The sequence below is a fragment of the Halichoerus grypus genome, chromosome 5 (genome assembly GCF_964656455.1).
Source record: "Halichoerus grypus chromosome 5, mHalGry1.hap1.1, whole genome shotgun sequence".
In the NCBI taxonomy this organism is placed as follows: Eukaryota; Metazoa; Chordata; class Mammalia; order Carnivora; family Phocidae; genus Halichoerus; species Halichoerus grypus.
Window position 1 is genome coordinate 93,416,845 of NC_135716.1, and position 8,014 is coordinate 93,424,858.

At 48.1% G+C, this 8,014-nt stretch overlaps 1 pseudogene; it reads left to right on the top strand.

Annotated features, from left to right (window-relative positions):
• The first annotated feature begins 6,218 nt into the window (after positions 1-6,218).
• On the top strand, positions 6,219-6,732 carry LOC118533303 (mitochondrial import inner membrane translocase subunit Tim17-B pseudogene; annotated as a pseudogene).
• The last annotated feature ends 1,282 nt before the right edge of the window (positions 6,733-8,014 follow it).

Sequence of the window (8,014 nt, forward strand, 5' to 3'; positions counted from 1 at the left end):
ACTGGCAGTACTCAGTGGCTTGGTTGAAACTCTCCAGAGACAAAATCTGATTGGCGTAGCTCATTTATTTGAGCCAGACCACACACAAAACTTTACCGGTCAGCCAATGTACTCACTGCCTTTGTGTCTGACCTCCATTCCATGTCTAGTTGGCATTGGCGGTCATGTGAGGACCATGTAGTCTGTAATTCTGTCCCTTCCTGGAGCAAGCATCATGAAACAAGTAGCAGAACATCCAAATACTATGTATATCTCTACACGGAATCCACAGGCCCTGAAAATGAGTCATTGCATGCAACAAAATGATTATCTTTATATATGGCAATCCTTCTTCCTCCATAATCTTGATCTCAATGAATGGCACCAATATCCAAGCTAGAAATGGGGGTGTTACCCTTCCCTGTCCCTTCTACTGGCATCCCTATGTCGAATTAAACAACAAACATCATTGATTTTACCTCCTGAACATCTCTTGAATCCATCCACTTCTCTTCAGCCCTCCAGCATTATCTCAGATCATGCTGTCATTAACTTTTAAGTAACTTATCCTAGCCTTCTCACTGATCTTCCTCAGTCTTTCGTCCTCCCAAAATATTCCCCAGATGGTTTTCAGACAAATCTGATCATGTCACTCTTAGGACCTTTCCATTGTGCCCCAATGTACCCCTCTAACCCTGCTGTTCGACCTCCCTCTGAGAGCCAGACTGAACAGTTCCCAGTTCCCAGAAGCCATTGTTGTCATTCTTTTGGTTCAGCTTTGCACATGCCCAACACCTTCGGGGGGTGGGGGGTGTGCAGGTTTCTCTGACCTTCCTTAGTCTAGGTTAGAGGTATTTTTTGTGCGCTGTCATAAGGGGCTTGGCGTTACTATAGATCTCATCACTCTGGATTGTAAGCACCTCTTTTCTTATCTGTATACAGCACAGTGCTTGGCACATACTCGATACGGTTTTGTTGAATCAAAAAGACTTTGATTATCTGTTTATCTGTTGCTATATATACACCTCCCAACTCCTGTCGACACTTCTTTGTTATTACGATTGCTAGCTTTTGTGCAGGGTCTTATATCTTGTAAAGGATATTCACAAATCATGTCTCATTAGATTATCCCAGCAACCTCCCCGCCCCAGCCCTGGCACAATGCCAAGAATGGAGGAAGGAAGGAATGTTACTCTTCTTTATCTGAGAAAGAAATATGATTCAGATGCATTAAATGACTCATCTGACGGCAGGTTGCTAGGGTTGGTTTTTACTGGGAAATCCACTAGTGACAGCTGGGGAGCAGGTGCCAATCTCTGGTAGCAGAGAAAGCACAGGAATGAGCAGGTTTTAAAGAAAAATGTGCTATGAGTAGTGAGATGTGAGACTCTAACTCAGCAGACACTGCAGTTGTTAAGAAAACAATGGGGGACCTATTCCAGGAACTCGCAACTACCACTTGGTCACAAGCGAGAGGACGACTTTGTGTTCTAACTATTAGAGTGGATATTATGGTCCTTACGTGATGATTTATGGCATTTTCTAATGGCACTGCACATGGGTAGGCTGAGCAAGGATTAGATACACCACCACCAGTTCAATAAGCAGTGAAAAATGATCGGCCAGGGGAAAGTTAGGTACAGGGTGACTTGATTTTCTAGAAAACAACATGACAAGGAAGACCACTCAGAGGGGGGCAATCAAGGATCCAGTAGGAGATGGTAGAATACAGAATAGACCAAGCAACTGCTGCCTACGAGGTCCGTCCATCCCACTCAACACTGTCCCCACTGTATTCCAAGTGCCCTTCAGGGCCTCTGCTCTTAGTGATCAATAAGAGCACTTTGTATTCTCTGTGTGTGTATTTTAGTGCCAGGACATCAGACCACTTTAACAACAAAAAATGTTTCACACATAGGGACAAAATATAGGCAAAGAAAGGGCTGGTTCCATTAAACGAGATTCTATCCCGAAAACCCAAGCCGTTGATAGATCCACAGTGACAGATGCACATCTCCCTTTGTCTTACAGGGTGTACAGAAAGGAAAAGAAAGGAGTGACACCAGAAACAAATCACAACCAACAAACAGCTTTGCCTCTGGGCAGATCGCAGGCAGTCAGTTCCTTTGCTGGGACCAGCACTTGGGGCTGAATTAAAGCTCCCTAAATGCTGACATAGTGTTCTAGCAGCTAAACGGGTGTTTGCATAATTGATCTAACCAAGAGTCGATTTGAGATCTGGGTTTCTGGGCTCCACTGCTGAGATGCACTCTGGGATGGCCTTGTGTGGAAAAAACCATTCATTCCAGGAGCGGATAAACCAAGAGTTTTTCCTGAAGGTTGAGGACCACAACTCCGAGTGGGAAGGGATTTCTTCCAGTTGCCCACCTTGTAGAATTCCAGAATTTCCAGCTATTCTAAACATTTGAGCCAGTCCTCCTGTTCCCCCGCCTCTTTGCGAGCTCCTCACAGTTGCGCTGCTGACTTGGGCTCAGCCCAGCCCCGAATCCAAGAACATCAATTTGACATGAGCCAGAAATAATTGGAAGAGCTTTAGTCCCCCATTTCCCCACCCCCAATCTAGTGGAGATGGATTCGAGAATGCAAGCAGTGTTGTGGAATAATGGGCTCTCTCATTGTCCCCTGAGTCACTTTCTTATTACTCCAACCCAGGCTACCACCATTTCCCTCCCATGTGATCTGCAGGCTCTTTTGGCTCTCTAAAATCTCTGTCTTTATTTCCACCTCCACCCGACCCTCCCACTCTGCTCTAATCCGCCATCCCCTTTCTCCCCTTCTTGGGTTACTGCCTCCTAACTGGTCTTTTTGCTTCCCCTCTTGCCCCTGCACCCCATTCTCCACACCACAGCCAAATTATTTTCTTTGTAATGTTCAATATGCATTCTTTAAAACATTTTTAAAGATTTTATTTATTTATTTGAGAGAGAGAGATCACGAGTGGAGGGGAAGGGTAGAGGGAGAAGCAGACTCCCCGCTGAGCAGGGAGCCCAACGTGGGACTCATTCCCAGGACCCTGGGATCATGACCTGAGCTGAAGGCAGACACTTAACTGACTGAGCCACCCAGGCACCCATTTAATATGCATTTTTAAAAACATATCTAAGTAGAGAGCAAAGTATAACATAGAGACTACTTTTAGGCAAAAAGGCTTGAGCCATGGAATGTACAAAGGGCCCACAGCAACCCCCTAGCTGGATACAGACCAGCCCATCAGGCAACCCATCTCAAAATATCCATAGGCTCTCACTAGTCTGGCTCTTCCTGTGGTTTGTCTCTAAAAGATGAGGTTAGGGGCGCCTGGGTGGCTCAGTCAGTTAAATGTCCGACTCTTGGTCTCAGCTCAGGGGTCGTGAGTTCAAGCCCCACCCTGGGCTCCATGCTGGGTATGGAGCCTACTTAAAAAAAAAAAATGAATAAATAAAAGATAAGGTTAGCATTTCTGTGAAGAAGAAGCAGGGGTCAGTGGGGGTCTTGCTGGTGAGTTTTAACCTCATTAACTCTATGGGTGTGGTTTTAGGTCAATACATTGTGTTTCATCATGTTCTTTAAGGCTCTTTTATTTTATAATAGTTTCCCCTCTTTTCTTTCCATATCCTTGATTGATCTCTTTAAATATAAATCAGATTAGGTGATTCCCTGCTCAAAACCCTGCAACACCTTCCCCAGGAGTTAGAATAAAAATCCAAAACCCTTACCACACTCAAGGCCCTACAGGATCCTGGCCCTGCCCGCTTCTCCAATGTTCTGTCACTTGCTGATTCAGTCCAGCCCTAGAGCCTTCCTTGAATGCACCAAATTGTTCCTACCTGGGATTCTGCATTTGCTGTGAAATGCTTTCACCCCCCCTCACCACACACATAACTGGTTCCTTGGCAAAAGGATCTTGGCAAAACTGGTTCCTTGTCCTTCAGGTCACAGCTCAAATTGCCACCTTCTCAGAGCTAGGTGCCTTCCTGATCACACATTGTAAATTAGCTCTTCTTCCCCTGGGCCACTCTCTGCCCCATCACCCTGACTTCATTTCTTTATGCAGCTGATTACTATCTGCAATTACCTTCTCTTTAATTTGTTTACCTGTGTAATATTAAAGTAGAAGTTTCCTGTGTAACATTAAAGTAGGAGTTTCCACCAAAACACCAAGAGACAATAAATGTGAATTTCAAAGCTGGATAGCTATCTACGAAATCTACAAGGGAAATGGTCAAGAACATTTTCATGATTGTTGGTCCCCTCAGCCAGATCAAGTATATAAAAAAGAGGTAAGAAAACGAAGGAAGATGCCTGGGTGGTTCAGTCAGTTAAGCGTCTGCCTTTGACTCAGGTCATGATCCCAGGGTCCTAGGATTGAGTCCCACACTGGGCTCCCTGCTCGACGGGGAGTCTGCTTCTACCTCTAACCCTCCCCCATGCTCGTGATCTCTCTCTCTCAGGCTCACTCCCTCTCTCAAATAAATAAATAAAATCTTTTTTAAAAAAAAGAAAGACGAAAGAAAGAAAGAAAGAAAGAAAGAAAGAAAGAAAGAGAAAAAGAAAAAGAAAGAAAAAGAACATGAAGAAGGAGGGATTTGTAGAGGATTTCTTTGGAAGGAGTTGCTGCTGTCCTAAGAGAGCCAGCTCATCCCACCCCAGGGAAGGGGTAGTAAGATGGGGAGAGCCACCTCCTCCAAGTCTGGAAAGAGAGGGTTTTAGAGGACCACTCAGAGAGCTTACTATGTACCCTCTCAGGTTGGTGAGAGGGGAGGAGGGGATATTGGACCCGTGCATGATTCTCACTTGAGAAACCTAACATGGTTAACAGGAAAACAGGATAGAGGGTGCTGTTTTGGGTTCAGGCCTTACTTCCAGAACCTGTTGGGATGAGAGATGCTTGAGTATTTCCTATGGACCGATGTGAACCACGAGAGAAGAATCAAAAAGGGGTTGTCTTGGGTTCTGCCCAATGGGGGCTTCTAGAAGGTGCAGAGACCCCAACAACAAGAAGCTGAGAGTGAAGGCTAGGCTCCTAGAGGCTAAGGGAGAGTAGAAGATAACCCCTCACAGTTAAGATGCATCTACCTGGGCCAGAAGAACTACAGTGACTGGAATCCCCAAAGGAGTCAGCTTTAATCATCTGCCAGGCCCAGAGAACACAAAATCTCCCAGTCTAGAAAGAACTGCCCTGTCCCCTTACCACACACACTCCTGCCTCTCACGCACAAAACCCCCACCCTGAAAAGAGCAGAACACCAGAGATGAGAACTTGAGAATGGGAAGAAGATGCAATACGAGAAAGCGGGAGTTGGTTCCACCCCTTTCCTTGCAGTCAGGAAGCCACCAACAGGTCCAAACTCAGAGGCTTTCATTCAACCTTTGGGTGAAATTGAAGAACTTAATTATTATCTTGCGCCAGGAATTCCAGTTCTTAAACTAAGACTGTTTTACAACTTAAAGTGGAAGAACTACTATAACCTAGGAGTGGACAGAACAATCGTGAGATCTGCCCACATTTCTGATGCAGGAAAAGCTCACCACCACTAAATTTACTTCGAACGGGCAGGACAAGACAAAGTCAGTGATGCTTTGATCCTACAAGTCATGCACTTAGCATGTCAGCTTGTTATCTGTCTCCCCTGCTGGTGGATTATGTCATCCTAGCATTGCATCCCCAGAATGGAGAAGAGGGTCTGGCATGTGGTCGTCTCTTCATAAATAAATAAAGTCAGTATCATCCAAGACTGATGAGTGGGCTTATCCTTGGGTTCCCCAAGTTGTGGATCACCAAATAGCTGAGCTTCTGCTCTGGGGCTTATTCGAAGTTCCTAGTATAGCTGTACTAGATAGGATAGGCTAATTGCCATGACAATGACCCTAAAATACGATTAGATGAACACAATGCAAGTTTATTTCTTGCTTGTGACAAGTCCGATGACAATGTTCCTGGACAGCTGCCCCCCAAGCAGGGGCTCAGGGATCCAGGCCCCTGGCCTGCTATAATGCTGTCATCTTGAACATGTAGCCTCCAGAGGCTGGGGAAGGGAAGGCAGTCCCCCTCAGCTGGGAAATGAGACGCATCATTTTTACGTAGGTTCTTTTGGCCAGAGCTAGTCCTCTGGGCCCAGTCAGAGACAGGTGGACTGAGAACTACGGTGTCTGGCAGGACAGCCACATCCTTGCAGTACCTCTACATCATAGAAAGAGAGCTTGAACCGAGCCAGACTGCACGGCCGGACACCTTTACCATGGAAGAGTATGCTCGGGAGCCTTGCCCGTGGCGAATTGGGGACGGTTGCAATAGAGCCTTCACTATGGGCGTCATCAGCGATGCAGTCTTCCAGGCTATCAAGGACTTCCGCAGAGCCCCTGTCGGAATTCGGCACCAGCTGAGAGGTAGTGTCAACACTGTGAGGATCCAAGCACCCCAGATTGGAGGTAGCTTCGCGATGTGTTGGGGAGGACCAGTTCTCCACCATCGGCTGCAGCCTGGTGCGCCTACAGAGCAAAGAAGGTCCCTGGAACTCCCTCACCATCAGAGCATTGACAGGGGCTGTGCTGGCTGCCTGCCGTGGCCCATTGGCCATGATGGGCTCAGCAATGATGGAGGGCATCCTCTTGGCCCTCATAGAGGCTGTTGGCATCGTCCTTACTCGCTACACTGCCCAGCAGTTCCACAGTACACCCCCATTCCTGGAGGACCCCAGCCAGCTGCCCCTTAAGGAGGGTACCCCAGCCCTAGGCTATCCCTTCTACCTTTAAAAGCTGTCATTCCCTCTCAATCCCCAAATCACCTACTGTTCTACACAAACTGAATTTTCCTTGTGCGCACATCCTGGGAGCCTTTGCGCATCTTCTGCCTCAGCTGCTCCCACTTCCCTCCCAAGACGCATCTTCCCCAGGGGGCCTGCTCTTCCCTGCCTCTCTGCTCTCCGGCCCATCCTTTCTCCTCAGACCCCACTTGGAAGTTCTGTTCTATGTGGCGTGTGGGTCGAAAGGAGCTTTAATGACCGAGTTTGCTGCCTCATCTCCCTGGTCCCCCACCTTTGTGGACGAGGAATCTGAAGCCCCAAAGCCTGACCCTCCTGAGCTCACACCGCTGGTGGTGGCAGTCTGAAGAAGGCAGGTGCTGCTGTCGCACCTCCTTGGACACTGTTGGCCTCACCCTGTCTTCATGCAGTCCCCGGTCCTCTGTGAGCTAAGACGGTCTTCATGCTGAACGCGATAGCCATCAGCACAGCACTGCTGTCTCCCCAGGGGGACCTCCCCACCTGCGTGGCAGGGAACCAATGTATGCTGGGGACTTAACCTTGGCCAGCTGGTGGAGGGACGGACCTCTGACCAGAGGGGCTGGCAGCTGACGGATAAGAGCTTTCTCTTTCTCTCCTTCAGGTAGACAGCTCAGAGACGCCTGGCAGGTGGCTTTGCAGGCAGCCCCACCCAATCAGGCCACCAGGAAGCCCACCTAGCAGTGCGTCTTTGAATTAGCTCTCTCCATCCCTCTGACTCTCACCAGGCTATCTGGTCCCCACTTTCCAGGAAAACCTCCCAGTGAAGACTTTCTCTGGTTTGTCGTTTAGGGGAACTCAGACTCAGACAGAGACAGAGAGGGGGACTGCTAAGAATGCCTGGCTGCCCAGGTTCGTCCCCTGCAGGGCCCCACTCTCCATGTCTGGTCCTTAGCCTTGGTGGTTCAGAGATTTGATTTTTTTTTAAAAGAACCAAATATGGGATCCCCTCCAGGGGCAGCTTGTGTCATCCAGGCTCGCCAGGGTAGGACACCCATCTATTTGGTCACCACACAAAATGTAACTGTTAATCAGGCCAGAGACTCAGGAGTGCCTAGCCAGTGTGTCTTCCCCCTGTAGGTGAGAAACGTGAGAGGCCACGTGGCCAGAAAGTCCTCCGAGAGCTGTGAATCCCCAAGCAGTTCTAGAGGACCTCATCGTCTTGGGACAGATCTTTCAGCTGAGTAGCTTGAGGACCCCTCACGGCTTCAGAAGTGGCCCTTGTTGGGACGCCTGGGTGGCTCAGTGAGTTAAGC